Here is a 15,702-nt window from a genome sequence, read left to right on the forward strand (position 1 = left end):
TAATTGGACTTCTAAAATTTTGGATTTAAGTTTTAGTGTTTGTGACTACACCCAAGTTTTTGGAATGGTGTTGAGCAGGCTTGATGGAAGAGACAAGGTTCCCCGGAGGTTTATCAAGAGGTTGATTCATCCTTGATATTTTACTACCTCCATCTTTGATCCTAATTTTCAAAATAATATCTGCGCATCCTTCAGTCAGTGGCCATTCTAGAACTATTATTCCTCGTATTGCATATCAGCTTTCCTGTGACTACCAGTTTTCCAACTACTTTATTTTTGGCACGAATTCTTCCTTTATACTGAAAGTCTCGTTCTTTTTCTTATTGTTCATAAACATGATATAACATTTTTATTGTTTTTAGTCTTGTAATGGAGGGAGATGTCGAGCAAAATATTTGTCCTGTGCGTTACAGACCTTGTCTGTGTTGTGTTAAGTACAGAAAGATTTGTTGATTATACATATTAAACATGGAGACCTTATAGCTGCGTCCAGACAGTATATTTCATTTTATACACAAACTTTGATTTTTTAAGTGAGGTACTCATCCTAACACCTCATTCCATGAATCATAATCACAAGTAAGGCCATTATTATTATTATTATTATTATTATTATTATTATTATTATTATTATTATTATTATTATAAGCAAAGCTATAACCCTAGTTGGAAAAGCAGGATTCTATATGTCCAAGGGCTCCACCCTGGAAAGATAGCCCAGTGAGAAAAGGAAGCAAGGAAATAAATAAACAAGAGAAGTAATAAACAATTAAGATGAAATATTTCAAGAACATTAACAACATTAAAATAGATTTATCATATATAAACTATAAAAACTTAAAAAAAAAAAAAAAAAACAAGAGGAAGAGAAACTAGATAGCATAGCGTGCTCGAGTGTACTGTGCCGCACATGTATCACATACACTCGTATGCCGTAACTATATCTCCGTTTTTTGTATATTATTGCTATGGCCACCCCTCCCCCCCTCGTACTGATAACCTGTTTAAGCCTGTATGTTTTCGAATAATTGTGTTTGAATTTTTGTGCCGTTCTTGCTTGAAACAGGTTGTATATAAACTCATGCTCAATCGAAATAAAGTTAGTCGCATTCACCTCGCTTCTCAGTTATTACCTGACTCGATCCTCGCACATTTGGTGACCATCAGAGTTTCAAGCTCCCTCCCGCCTTCCCCTCACTGCTGTCTTCCTGTTTGGTGATGCCGCCATCAGACACTGACTCTACTATCAACTACCATCCTTCGCCAGCGGAGAAGTGTTCGCATGGTTCCAGCCTGCTGAAGTCCAGTTTCACATTAAGGGCGTGATTCGGTCAAGCACCAAAGCAGATTACATTCTCGTGAAAATCCTGAGGACTCTTTCTCGGAAATATTTGATTGGCTGTGCGAGCAAGGGGATACCCCAATAACATACGGCAGCCTTAAATCATACTCTTGGAGCAGTACTTACCATCAACGGCCGCCCGCATAGCGAAACTTTTTCAGTTCTCTCCACAACCGTTGGGAACCAAAAGGCTTCGCTTGCCATCAGGGAAATGGCCAGTATCATTCAACTGCAAATGGCCACAGATGGTTCTCCTCGTTAAGGGAATCTACTTTGTGCCCTTTGGGTTCAGCGCCTACCCAAACTGGTATGCCCTGTCATCCCCAAGGTCAGTATTTTTCCCATGAAGGACCTGATTACCAAAATACTTCACCACTTCACCATCTTCAAGTCCATTAATGCCTCAACTCCTGACAAAGTGGACAACTATTCAACATCGATTGAAGCTAACGCGAATGCGGTAGGACACAGGCGCCCATCTCATGACGTGCCGGAGCGGCTATAAAACTGCCCACCATCAACCACTCGCTCATGCCCCAACTAATAAACTCGACAACCACTTCCTTATGCCCATTGGCCACAGTTATGCTACTTCCACTCCAGATTTGAGGCTGCTGCGAAGAAATGTGTGAACAGTTGTCAGTGGCCAAAAAACTTCTAAGTAGGCCATTGCTTGTGGTTGTGTCCTCCCCTATCACTAATCTTTTCTTTTTACATGATGCAGGTATGGCCGTGCGATTTTTGGTAGACAAGGGTGCTTGCCATTCTCTTCTGCCAAGGCCACTCTCCAGAACACAACCTAATCTGTCTAAGTCTGCCAACATCCGCCTGGTAGCTGCTAGTAGATCTGCAATACCCATCCATTGTTATGAAACCCTCACATTATTATTCAGAGCCAAATGTAATTGGAAGTTTCTCGTGCCTGACGAAACATTGCCAATCCTTGGGGCAGACTTCTCACATTTCCAACTCTTGGTTGATGTCACTCACCATCGGTTAGTCAACTTAGATTCGTAATCCTCGACACCTCCCCAACCCACCCAATCCGACCTTGCTATCCACATCAACGCACTCACAGATGTCTACGCCAACCTCCTCACATCGTACCAGGAAGTTTTCTGTCCCGAACTTCATCAAACGGCTACGGTTCCCAATAAACACGGTATTTGTTATCCTCACAGGACAACGGGGCTCTCAGTGTTCACCAGATTCAGACGTCTGGCACCAGATCGTTTAGCAGCCGCTAAACAAACGTATGCTGAAATGGAAGAAATGGGCCTTTGCTGAAAGGCCTCATGCCCATGTCCGTCACCCTTACACATCGTCCTGAAGAAAGAGGGCTCTTTGCATCCATATGGGGTTACAGGTGCTTGACCATGCAGACAGAACCAGATCACTACCCTCTCCCAAACATCGCTGACATGACCTCCTACTTGCACAAAGGAAAGGTTTTCTCCATACTCGACCTCCTGAATGAGTATTTTCAGGTGCCCATGAACTCAGAGGACATCCCCAAGACTGCCATCACTTCCCCCTTTGGTGCATTAACCTTCAATTACTCCTGTTTTGGCCTTCATAATGCTGGGGTCACTTTTCAACTTCTCATAGACGGCATCTAAGGGGACATCCCCTTTTGTGTATATAACATGGATGACATATTTGTGTTTTCCTCTTCCAAAGAGAAACAGCTCTGTCATCTACTCATCATGCTTGACCACTTACAACAGAACGGCCTTGTATTGCGGTGTGATAAGTGTACCTTTGGGGCCAAAGAAGTATCGTTCCTAGAGCACCACATTACTTCTAAAGGAGTTCACCCTCTCCCTGGGAAGGAAGTAGATGTTCAGAACTTCCCCACACCCTCGACTGACAAAGCTCTGCAAGAATTCTTGGGCATGATCACCTATCATCACCCTTTCCTGCTGGCTATTGCCGCCACTCTTGCCCATCTCTACACCTCCCTCAAGAACTAGACAAAAGACCTGAAGTGGGGTCCCCATCAAGAAGCGTCCTTCTGCAGCGAAAAGAATACCCTATCAACCTCTGCTGCTCTCACCTTTCCCTTACTGCATGCACCTCTCCTTCTTTCCACAGATACCAGCCACGTTGCTATTGGGGCAGTACTATAGCAGGCAGTCAGTGGCTCACCCCACCCATTCGCTTCTTTTAGTAGAAAAATGTCCAAGCCAGAATCCGCCTACTCTACCTTCAGCCGTAAATAGCTGGCGGTGCACTTACCTGTCCATCATTTTCGCTACTTCTTGGAAGGTAAGCCCTTTGTCATTAGCACAGACCACGTTCCTCTGGTGCACGCCTTCACTTGACAGTCCAAAGCCTGGTCTGCCCATCAATGCCGACATCTCTCCACCATGGCTGAATACAATTGTACCCTTCAATACGTCCCTGGGAAAATTAATCCCATTGCCAATGCCCTGTTAAGAAACATATTGGCCACCATTCATCTGGGATTGGATTACAATGCCTTGCCAGAAGCCCAACAAAAAGATTCAGATTACTAAGCATGTAGGATATCCTGCATATCCCTCCGTTGGGAGGATGTCCCTCTCGATGACTCCAACGCCACCCTCCTCTGTAATGTCAGTACTTGTAGACCTAGACCATGGATACCTTCTCCCAGGCGCCGACAGGTGTTTGATTTCATTCATGACCTTTCATATCCCTCATGACGTTTTACAGTACAGCCACTAAAGACAAAGTTCATTTGGCATGTCATTACTAAGGATGCGAGTATTGGATCCTCACCTGTATTTCATGTCAAACCTCAAAAGTAAATCGACGCGGATTCAAGAGTGGGCACCTTTCCTCAACCTCAGCAATGCTTTGCCCACATTCACGTTGATGTTGTAGGTCCCCTACCCATATTACAAAGACATTGTTACCTGTTTGTTATCATCGAGTGCTCCACTCGTTTGCCTGAAGCCATTCCCATGGAACTGCAATGTCCGCCTCGTGTACATCTGCATTACTCTCTGGATGAATAGCAAGATTTAGTATTTCTGAGCATATTACTTCTGACTAGGGTACCACTTTCACCTCTCAATTGTGGACATTATTATTGAATCTTCTGGGAATCACCCTATATCAGACAACTGCATACAACCCTGCTGCCAACGGAATGGTTGAACGTTTTCACCGTACCCTCAAAGCAGCTTTCATGTCCTGCTGCAAGGACTCCAACTAGTTTACTCAACACCTCTAGGTCCTTCTGGGACTAAGGACCACTCCTAAAGATACTGTGGATGTCTCGACATCTGTTGGTAATCCCTGCCAAATATTTTCCATTGACAACCTCCTTTAACAATCTCCAGCGCCTACATAATGTTGTGGGAAAATTTACTCCATGGCGCCCGACTTACAAACTCCCAGTAAAGCAACACATACTGGTAGATTTCCACAAGGCATCTCACGTTTTCCTGTGCAACGACACCAGCATGCCACCTCTAATACCCCCTTACACCGGCCCTTTTCCTCGTGATGCGTCAAACAACAAAAGCGTTCTTGCTAAAAGTTCATGGCTAAGAATACTGGGTCTCCATGATTGCCTTAAATCTGCATACCTCGTGCAAGATGACCCACCTACAGTGCGGCTCTACAGAGCAGGGCGGCTATTTCACATGTGTGTCTTTTTTAGAGGGGTAGCCATGTCTTGCACGTGTATTACACACGCATGTACAATGTAAAGGTATTTTGGTTTTTTGTATATTATCATTATCTCTGTCCCCTTGCACTGATAACCTTTTTAAACCTGTATTTTTTTTAATCATTGTGTTTGAATTTTTGGGCAATTCTTGCTTGAAATGGGTTCTATATAAGCTCATGCTCTGTCGAAATGAAGTTAGTTGCATTCAACTCACTTCTCAGTTATTACCTAACTGGTGCCTCGCATACTACCCTCAAGCAAGAAAACTCTAACCCAAGAGAGTTGAAGACCATGGTAGAGATGCTATGGCAGTAACTAAGACTAGAGAACAGTGGTTTGATTTTGGAGTGTCCTTCTCTTAGCAGAGCTGCTTACCATAGCTAAAGAGTCTTTTGTACCTTACCAAGAGGAAAGTTGTCACTGAACAATTACATCGCATTAGGTAACCCCTTGAGCGAAGAAGAATTGGTTGGTAATCTCAGTGTTGTCAGAAGTATGAGGAAAGAGGAAAATGTGGAAAGATTATGTTAGACTATTCAGTGTATGTGTAGGCAAAGAAAAAAATGAGCCGTAACCAGAGAGAAGGATCCAATGTATTACTCTCTGGCCAGTCAAAGGGTCCTATGACTCTCTATTGGTAGTATCTCAATGGGTGGCTGGTGCCCTGGTCAACTTACTACCTACCATATGGTAAGGGGGTTTGGGATGTATATCAGGAAGAGTATCCAGATTGTCTGAATACTTATTATGAACACCAGTGTTCTGAGAGTCAAGACATACAGGTTTGAGGCATGTATAATTTGAAGCTATGTTCCATCCTTTGTAATTTAGACTTAGATGTAGTAGGTTTTACCATCTTCTCTCCATCCTGCTTACATACACGGGGGTAATAGATTTAATTTTATTAGATTTCAGGAAGCCATTCAACCATGAGGTGTAACTGTGGAAAAAAAACCCTGCAGTTGTAGTATGAGTATATACTGCAAATACTAGTTTACGTGACCTGTCAGAAATGATGGTTAAATATCTAGATAGATATGCACACACAGATTTAAACTTTCCCATTCCCACACCCTTTCCTACCTACAACCCCTCTCACCAGGGTATGACTACTCCCTCTCCTTTCCTACCCGAACGACGGGGAGAGATCGAGTAGCCTGTCTTGCCGTTGAGCGTAACCGGGAAGAAATATATACACATATGAATATATATATATATATATATATATATATATATATATATATATATATATATATATATATATATATATATATATATATATATATATATATATATATATATATATATATATATATATATATATATATATATATATATATATATATATGCACAGTAATTGCTTGTATTCAAATGATCATTCAATCCCACTGTAAATTTAGTTTTTCTTCAAACTATTGTCATATTTGGAGACAGATATCAAATATATGAACTTTCACCAATCTGCTAGCATTCTGTTCTGAATATCATCAAACGCTCTTGACAATGTGAGAGTTAGGGTGGAAAATATACCTTAATCCGCATGTTCCCCATTCTGGCCTCATCCAAAGTTGTTTAAGTTTACCGGGTATGTCACTTTACGACTCGAATAAAGAGATGCTGATTTGGACAGTACCTTTTCTTAGATACGAAAGAGAAATTAAAATGGTTGAGACAGCGACATGTTTAAATGCAAACCCAATTTGGGTATTCTTTAAGGTCGTGTGAAGACAACACTTTTTCTGGCATATTTTGCGTTCTTTTTCCAGCTTATTTTGCTCTTCTTTTAAAATCACTCCGTTGACTAGGAAAATGTTTCTCGTTTGAAAACAAAGTTTATTCTTTTAAGTTTAACTGAAATGCACATTCGATTCTTCACATGCTTCATGCATATTAAAAGCCAGTCTCCTTTCATTTCGTGTTTCGCCGTTCATTATTTCTCATCCTTGCAGGGCTTTTCATATGAGAGAACGCAGGTGTGGAAACGAAAAGTTTCTCACCGCTTCCTTTTGTGTTTTCCATTACTCGATTTAGATAAAAGGTTCGCTATGGATCGTCACTCTTCTTATTCTGCCATCTGAGTTCCCGTCTGTTTTGATAGTTATTGTAAGTTAGAAATTGTGCCATTAGAGCAATCATTTAAACGCTTTCCTTTTCGTCAATAAACAGGGAAGGGAATAAGATAAAAGGAATTTTGTGTAATCTTAGAATAATGAATTGCTATCGTTATGGTCCATTGTGAATTAAAGAAACAAAAACAGGTTTCTCTAGACATACAAAGGGATTTAAATAATCCTATGCTCATATTTAAAAGGAAAGGGGAAATTTTAAAACTTATTGAAAATGTTGAGCATAAATAACAGTACTTTAGTGAGGAAGATTACATGTAAAATTAGTCATAGAATTTTTTTCCAGATAGCAAGATTACTATGGGGTGACACCAGAGGAGAACATGTGCGCGCGTGTGTGTGTGTGTGTGTGTGTGTGTGTGTGTGTGTGTGTGTGTCAAGACTGCTAAACAGCAGATCAATATTTGGTCGAGTAACTAGGCCTACTTCTGAAAGCCAAGTACCGATGGCGCACACTGTCTTGAGCAAATAGTAACCCCCATACCAATAATCGAGTTGGGAAAGCAAAATGCTATAGGTACCGAGTTGCCAACAAGCAAAGCAACCTTGTGAGGAAAAGAAATGAAAAAATAAAGAATCAAATATTGAAAGGAAAAAAATATAAGAATTAATAAATCAAGATGAAAAACAACGTTGAACAGATTATTATTATTATTATTATTATTATTATTATTATTATTATTATTATTATTATTATTATTTCGATAGGAGACCCTCTTTAATGCAAGTTTGATTGAAGATAATGCCTGTCTCAATGACGTTAATTTTATAAGACACCTTTTCTATTGATCTAATCTTTACAACAGCACTGTAATTGGCTAGTAACTATGATATTCTCATTCTTAGAAAGGATATATATTCATCAGCAAATGAATGAATCCTTAAATTTAAAAAGTGTACATTTAAATGTAACTTTAGAAGAGGTCCAGCGTCGTTCCCGAGTTCGGTGATCGATCTTGCTTTGTCGATTTCAGGGGTGAAATGAAGTTGCAACGCGTTCCAAGTAGCAAGGTACATCTGCTCTTCATCATGCTTGAAGTTAAATGAAAAATTAATCGTTTGTTATCTACAGAATGGCCAGAGTTTTCGCTCCGGCCTGGTACAGATCTCTATCCAACAAATTAGGATAAGATTCACCAGCTGAAGACTAGACAGAGGAACAATACTCAAAACAAAGTAGAATGAAAAATTAAAACATATATTCAGGAAAGATTGACTGCCAGAAGTCTTAGAAGACTTTCCGAAAAGTAAATTTGCAATCAATTTCAAATGAGTTGTATATGGTTAAAGAGACATTGTCAATAGACAGAAGTGGGTTTTCAGGGCCACTATCCTTACGATCATAATTTTAGTTTTATGAGGGTTCAACTTCATTTCCTATAATTTACATAATGCAATAATTTTAGCTACCTGTCTTAAGGAATTATGTAACCATAAATCTAAATTCAGGTGATAGAATTGATGCAAAAAGAATAGTATCATCTGTAATAATCTTGTTTCCTAGGCCAAACCACATATGTTTATATATTATGAAAAGTAATGGGTTGAGAACAAGTGGCCTAAAGAACACTAGATATTACTTTCCTATAGTTACTATGGCATCCATTAACAACTACTCTTTGCAGTCTATTACTCAAAAATTCAATAATTATGTTAAGAGAGCACGTACCTACTCCAATCTGTTTAAGTTTTAAAATGAGGGCATCATGATTAACACGGTCAAAGCCAGCACTAAAATCATGGCCAATCATACGAACTTAGTCACCACAATGAAGGGATTTTCTGTACCCATTTTAAAAAGTCATGAAAATTCTACTAGATGGATATTGCGGACGTTCTTTATCTCAGAAAATGTGCTGCACGTTGAGACTAGCTTGTGAGTGTGTTGGAAACTCAGTGACATTAAACAAGAAACGTACTTGGCACCAGTTTCAGAAAGGTTATGCGAGTATCAATAGTGTCCCTCATAGTGCTATTATGTCACTTGTTTCGAGTATATCCATTATTTTCTTGATATTTTTTACTGAAAACCTTACATTATATTCTTGAACATATCTATCATACTTCAACCATAAAATTAAAAGACCAAAAGATGTTTGTAGTACAGTGCCTAAGGATAAAAGGTGGCAGGCAGTAATGTTTGAGCAGAAGCCCATATAAGTAGTAATATCCAAAAAGAATTGCCTCAAAAGAAACATTTTGTGCATAAGTTGTGAATTTAGGATTTTCTGAAACTTACCCATAAAAAAATAGGAAACATTGTGGAATCCGGAAGTGGTATTGATGACATGGATAATCCAACAAAGGAAGAAACGTGTGATGAGAGAGGAATGTGAAAGCAAGCAAAAGGATGACCTGAAAATCCTATTGATACTTATGGTGAGATTGAAAAGGATTATGAGCTAGTGAGGTTGATGATTATAATGGTGGTAAGGATGTTCAGCCTATAATAAATTATGCTGTGAATGATGAAGATTTAAACTTGACGTTTGGGAAATTGATGACGAAGTAGAAAGGGAAAGAGATCAGGTTTCCAAACCTTCCTTTGCCTGCAGGCAACCCCAATGTATCAGGTGATATGGCTAGGAAAAGAGGCAAAGCAGAGGGCAACACGGCTCGGCTTCCCATTCATATAACTCTAGTATACACAGACAGAGAATCGAAGATGAAGAGAAGTGTTCTGAAGACCTCACCCCAACAGCTATGCATCTATTCCCTTCTACCCTAGTGCATATCGGAAACATTCCACTGTTTTTTCCAACTTTTTTTTTATATACTAACTTCTTGTATGTCTTATGGGAGACCCCAGTGATTATGCTACTTACATATGGGATGAAATGCAGAAGAAGCTGGAGTATGTAAGATGTGGTAATATCACTGGCATTGCCAAATACTTAAGAACTCAAATATGGATGCGGATTGTTGGCTTCCCCCAAGTGAGGATGTTCTGGCCAAGAAATAAAACGTATAGATGGTGGCTTTTTGGGGGAAAATCTCACACTGACATTTAGAGATGATACGGAAGTATTTATGGAAGGATAATTGCCTGTTCAAAACCGAGGATGGTGGACATTTTTCAAGATGGCCACCAAATTAGCGGCCTAAAGTTGGCAATTTGCATAGAAATATTTGTAGCTGTCCGAGTTCCATGCTCTAGACATGTAATGTAATATTTTCAAGGCTCCTGAAGTAGATTTTAATGTTTATACAGCAGGCTGACACATTTTTCCCCAGAATTTATTGTTTATAAAGTAAACTGACAAATACGTTTCACGATTTTATTGTTTGTAAAGCCTACTGACACATATGTTTTTCATTAACTGCAGATCCGTGGTAAATTGCCTTGGGTCACAGGCTAAACTAGATGAGGGTAGCACACAGTAGGTCTCTGTGTGTGATGGAGTATGTCTAGCTCCAAAACTTTCAAGTAAATAAAGTTGATGAAGTTCTTATGAAGATGTGATTGCTAGGCCCTACCAAGGCACATTGGTGACATTATTATTGTAAAATTCAGTTTAGGGTTCAGTATCAGCGAAGCAGGAAATTTATGTTAAGATTATGCTAGTATCCCAGTTTTGTCTAACTAACTACAAGTCAGTTAGATAACCACTCCCGAATAGACAGAACGTACCAGAGTGGGAGAGCTGAGCCCAGGGTAACAGGGTTTTAGTTATCTTGATGGTGTACAAATCACCAAACATTTAGCTGGGCTCCACAAGGCACTAGAAGAGTTGGAAGACCCAGACCTACATGGCCGAGGACTATGAAGCGTGAAGTAGGAAATGATGAATGGAGAAGCATTGATTTAAAAGCTCAAGATTGAGAAGACTGGTGAAATCTAACCGAGACCCTTTGCGACAATAGGTATAGGAGGAGATGATGATGTACAGATCACACAGAGCTTTTGACACTATATGAGCCTAGTTATATCCCGTACAGGAAAATGTCTAATATACATGTACAGGGTGGTAAAAGGATAAAGTCATGGATGCTAATTTTACTGAAAAACTGTGGAATACTGACTGGACCAAGTGTTGTCTATATTCAGGAGGTTAATAAAGAATATCTAAAGTTCCCATAGGATAATCCTGCAAGAAGAAGTATTGATGGATATATAAACTTGGCAAAGAATATTCCTGTTTCATTCACTCAATGCACTGCCAATCAAGTTAGACCTTTCAACACTCGATGAAGGTGATGGGATATAAGAAACCTTGAGACAAAAAAAGGCTCTATACCATGAGAGTTCAGGCTTCTATTCAACAGCACAAAGTTAAGCAGAACTGAAAAAAGATCAACCTATGCAGTTAGCAACAAGTGAGCAAGTCCTGAACGCGGACATGGTCCTCGTAGAGGACATACCTCCGCCAAGGTGACCTAGAGCGCCATATGTCCTAGAATCATGAATTGATGTGACTTCGACCTTCACATGACCTTGACCTTCACGTGACCTTCAAGTGACCTTGACCTTCACGTGACCTTGACCTTCACATGACCTTGGCTTCAAGTGACCTTGATCTTCAAATGTACTTGACCTTCACGTGACCTTGACCTTCAGGTGACCTTGACCTTCACGTGACCTTGACCTTCACGTGACCTTGACCTTCAAGTGACCTGCTTGACTTTTGACCTTCAAGTGATCTTTGTTCATTTGCCACTGATACTTAATATGACATTGATATAATGCACCAATATGACCTTGACCTTTGACCTTTATAAATTTGAACATCACCCATGGGTTGCGCCTGGACTAGGACTTCCCTGTTGGCTTATGCAAAAGTCAGTGCTTTATTTCTGTCTCTTGATATGGCCACTTATGTCATAGTGACACCAGTGACCCCTGTGACCTTGACCTTGGGGTGACCTTGACCAAAATTTAATCAGTTCTTCCATACACATTGGGGAACTACTTGGCCAAGTTTGAAGTGATTCCGTGTAGAAATGTGGCCTCTACGTTGTCCACAGACAGACAGACAAACAGAGAAACAAACAAACAAACAAACAAACAAACAAACCGAACCGAAAACATAACCTCCTGGCGGAGGTAATGAGGAGGGGCAGTGGAAGTAAAGTTCAAGAAGCTGAAATATAACAATGTTTCTTTTGTGAGACCAAAGTGGGGAGCTTAGAGAAGCAATAACAATGCAAGTGAATAGGAGAATTAACAAATGTACAGAAACAATCAGCGAGAAGAAACTCCTTGCCAAACTAATTGCAGGAGATATCATAGAACAAGAACTAAAATATCACCCTTCTTGTATTAAACAAGTCTACCCAAAGGTGCAGGAGCTATAAAAAGCACAGGAGCACCCCAAGGAAGCTAGTCACCTACATTAGAGGGATGAAAAAGGCCAGGTACGGTACAGATCCACTCATTTTCAACCTCTCTGACTTGCCCATGTTTACAAGCAAAGTCTAGAACACCTTGGTGTTTTGTTGCCTGCTCTTCATTCTACTCAACTCAAGGACCAGGTGCTTTTTCCCATTTCCAAGCTGCACGCTCATCGCAAAGGGTCAGATGTTCTGATGGCTTTTGAAAATGTTGTAGGCACATCATCTCACAAGCATCCAAGTATGGCGAAGCAATCCATCTAGTGGTAGCTGCAGAGATAATAAGACGAAGCATGCTCCATCATAAGTCAAATGTCAACTACACCTTTCATGACACAGGCCTACAACTGGCTTTACCACCATCACTGCTCCAATTTGTATTCGTGATTGAACATGCTGCAGACATCAAATCCTAAATCCATCTTGGACTATAAAATTTTGACCTTTCTATATCACAACTCTTACAGTACAACTGCTTTACAAAATACAAGAAAGAAACGAATGTCCACAGGCATTCCAAGAACTGTGAATCACCTTGTACACTCTATTGGACCTCTGTTTTTGCCAAGACAAGGAAGAAACAAATCATTGAAATGCTCCATGAGAATGGGCTCAGCATATCATACGACACGTTCATAGAAATGCCGTAATAGCTAGGAGAAGCATTTGTTGCACTATATATTATAGATGAAGTAATCTGCCCCTTAGTGTTGTGAAAGCAGTTGTTCACAACTGTAGCAGTGACAACTTATTATCCAACTGTGACGACAGCTCAAACATCGTTCCATGGTACAAGTGTGTTCATTTCCCAACACCCAACCATTGAAAATGCTGGTAATGAATGCTAGCCTCTCAATGAAAGTTAAGAAAATTCCAGAGCTTCTAGAAGCATATACTAATATTCGATAAGCATACATCACACAAAACCCCAATCTTCCTCCGTTAGCAAGCCAATCCTTACCAGCAGCACAGTCGACCTTGTAACACTTGAAAGAAAAATATTCGTGGTTGAAGGAAGTCTTTCTTACTAAGGATATGATCAGCTCACCATCCAATGCAGAAGTGAAGTAAACCAATTGAAGTAAGCATTACAGCAATGATGCCTCTATGGCAAGACCAAGCTCACTCTGTTGCAACAATAAACCATGCCATGACGAAGGTTCGTGATACAATGGATGAAGCAAGACTTGATCTATTTGCCTGCAAGCAGAGGCCATACAACTCAAATCCTCCAACACATGCAGCCCTCAGAGAACACGCAAAGAGTGTAGCCTATCAGGTTGAGATCATGTGGGGCCGGACAACCATCTCCAATGCTGACACAAGCAATCCTGTTGTAAGGAGGTGAATACAGAAAGTACATGGCAGATAATTGGACAACACTACTCACCATTGCAGCGAGCTGTCAGGAACTGAAAATGTGTTTCTGTAAGAAAGGCTGCATTGGAAGATGCAAATGCATTTAGTCAGTTATCCCGTGCACACCACTCACAGCTGTGTATGTGAGCAGTAGCAGCTACTGTAGATGTTCAATAGCATGGTTTGAACATTGTGGTGCAAGGGTTAAAAAATTAAAAACGGACACTGGTGGCCATCTTGAAAAAAAAAGAAAAAAAAGAACAATCTTGAAAAATATATCCCTTTACTTTGTAAATAATAAAATCTTGTGTCATTTTGCTTTATAAACATAAAAATCTACTTCAGTAGGCTTCAAAACGTAAGAAGCCATATCTAGATATTCAAATCGGACAACTACAAATACTTTTTAGCAAAACATCAACTTCGGGTGACGAATTTGACAGCAATCTTGGATTTTCTATTAACCAATCGGCCAAATTTGATTAGTATCACTTAGAGAACAAGCGTTTCAAATTTTATGCACGATTTCTCTTTTAAAAAAAGTGCTGCTACCTCTTGTACTATGAGCTCTGATCTCTCACTGTATGTAGAAAGGTTGGAATGATGGAGCAATAGAGACCAATTACACACACACACACACACACACACACACATATATATATATATATATATATAATGTGTTTGTATGTGTGTGTGCACCCGTGTGAAGAAAGGTTGTCACTGCTATAGGTCACTTACTTCGAAATGAGGATAAGACCTCAGTCTTGTAATTAATTGCTATAAGATAAAAATAAAACTTATGGAAGCATATAATTGGGTGCTCCCCACATCTAATGGAATTTCATTGATTGATGAAAGGCGGGTTAATGATATTAGCGAAGTTATCCCTAAGAAGATAATGATGACTTACAGGGGAATCTTCATAGAGAGAGAGAGAGAGAGAGAGAGAGAGAGAGAGAGAGAGAGAGAGAAGGTGGAATGTAATTGCGTTTTTACTCATGAAGTATATGAGCAATATGGTCTTTTCGTAGGGGAGACCAAACATTTCATTTAAATTTTACTAAAATTGTTATAATTTTGCTACATGCAAAAGAAGACCAATCATATTTCTTCTAAAACTCGTTCAAGGTCTTCCAAGGAGAGGTAGATTGTTATAATAAAGGAGTAATGTCAAAGGTAGCCAAGTCATACAGTACTATCAAAACTGAAACTGTTAAGTTACCAATGAACCCTCAAAAATATTCTGTTAATTCTAAATTTCCAAATGTCACAACTGATTAAAAAAAGGAAAGAGGAGGAACAAAAAACAGGTGGATATTGATAGGATGCTAACATTAAAACACACCACTGCCAAAGGGAATGAAAGTCGCATAAAAACACCTGGAAAATTCAGATGACTTTGTTGGGCTAGGCTTTATTCCTAACCCAACCTGACTAAAAAGATAACCAATCCTCAACTTCTTTAAGACGCAATGTCCCAAGTTAGCCAAACGGCTTGCGCCCAACTAGAACCCCAACTCCTGCTCCATTCATAAACAAACTTGAAGTTACTCTTCACCCAAAGAAGGGGCAGGCTTTTTTGGTCCTTTCTTTGTTAAGAAAATGGTCAGTGGCTACTTCGCCAAACAACAAACCGATATTATTCTAAACTCTCAAGCAAATGCAGGCAAGGTTTCCCCAGCGTTTAACTGTCAAATACTGGACCGCATAGTTAGATTATGTAGTACTGCCAGCACAGGCCTAAGCCACTGGCCACATACTCCATATAGTCTATACTCAATTAAGTTAAGCAAGCCGTTCGTAGTCAAACTGCGCTAATGTAATTCACATGAGCACCGAAAAAAAGAGCCATCTTTATTGAATCCAATTTAAGCAACAAACGG

Source organism: Palaemon carinicauda, chromosome 8, assembly GCF_036898095.1.
Source record: "Palaemon carinicauda isolate YSFRI2023 chromosome 8, ASM3689809v2, whole genome shotgun sequence".
Taxonomy (NCBI): Eukaryota; Metazoa; Arthropoda; class Malacostraca; order Decapoda; family Palaemonidae; genus Palaemon; species Palaemon carinicauda.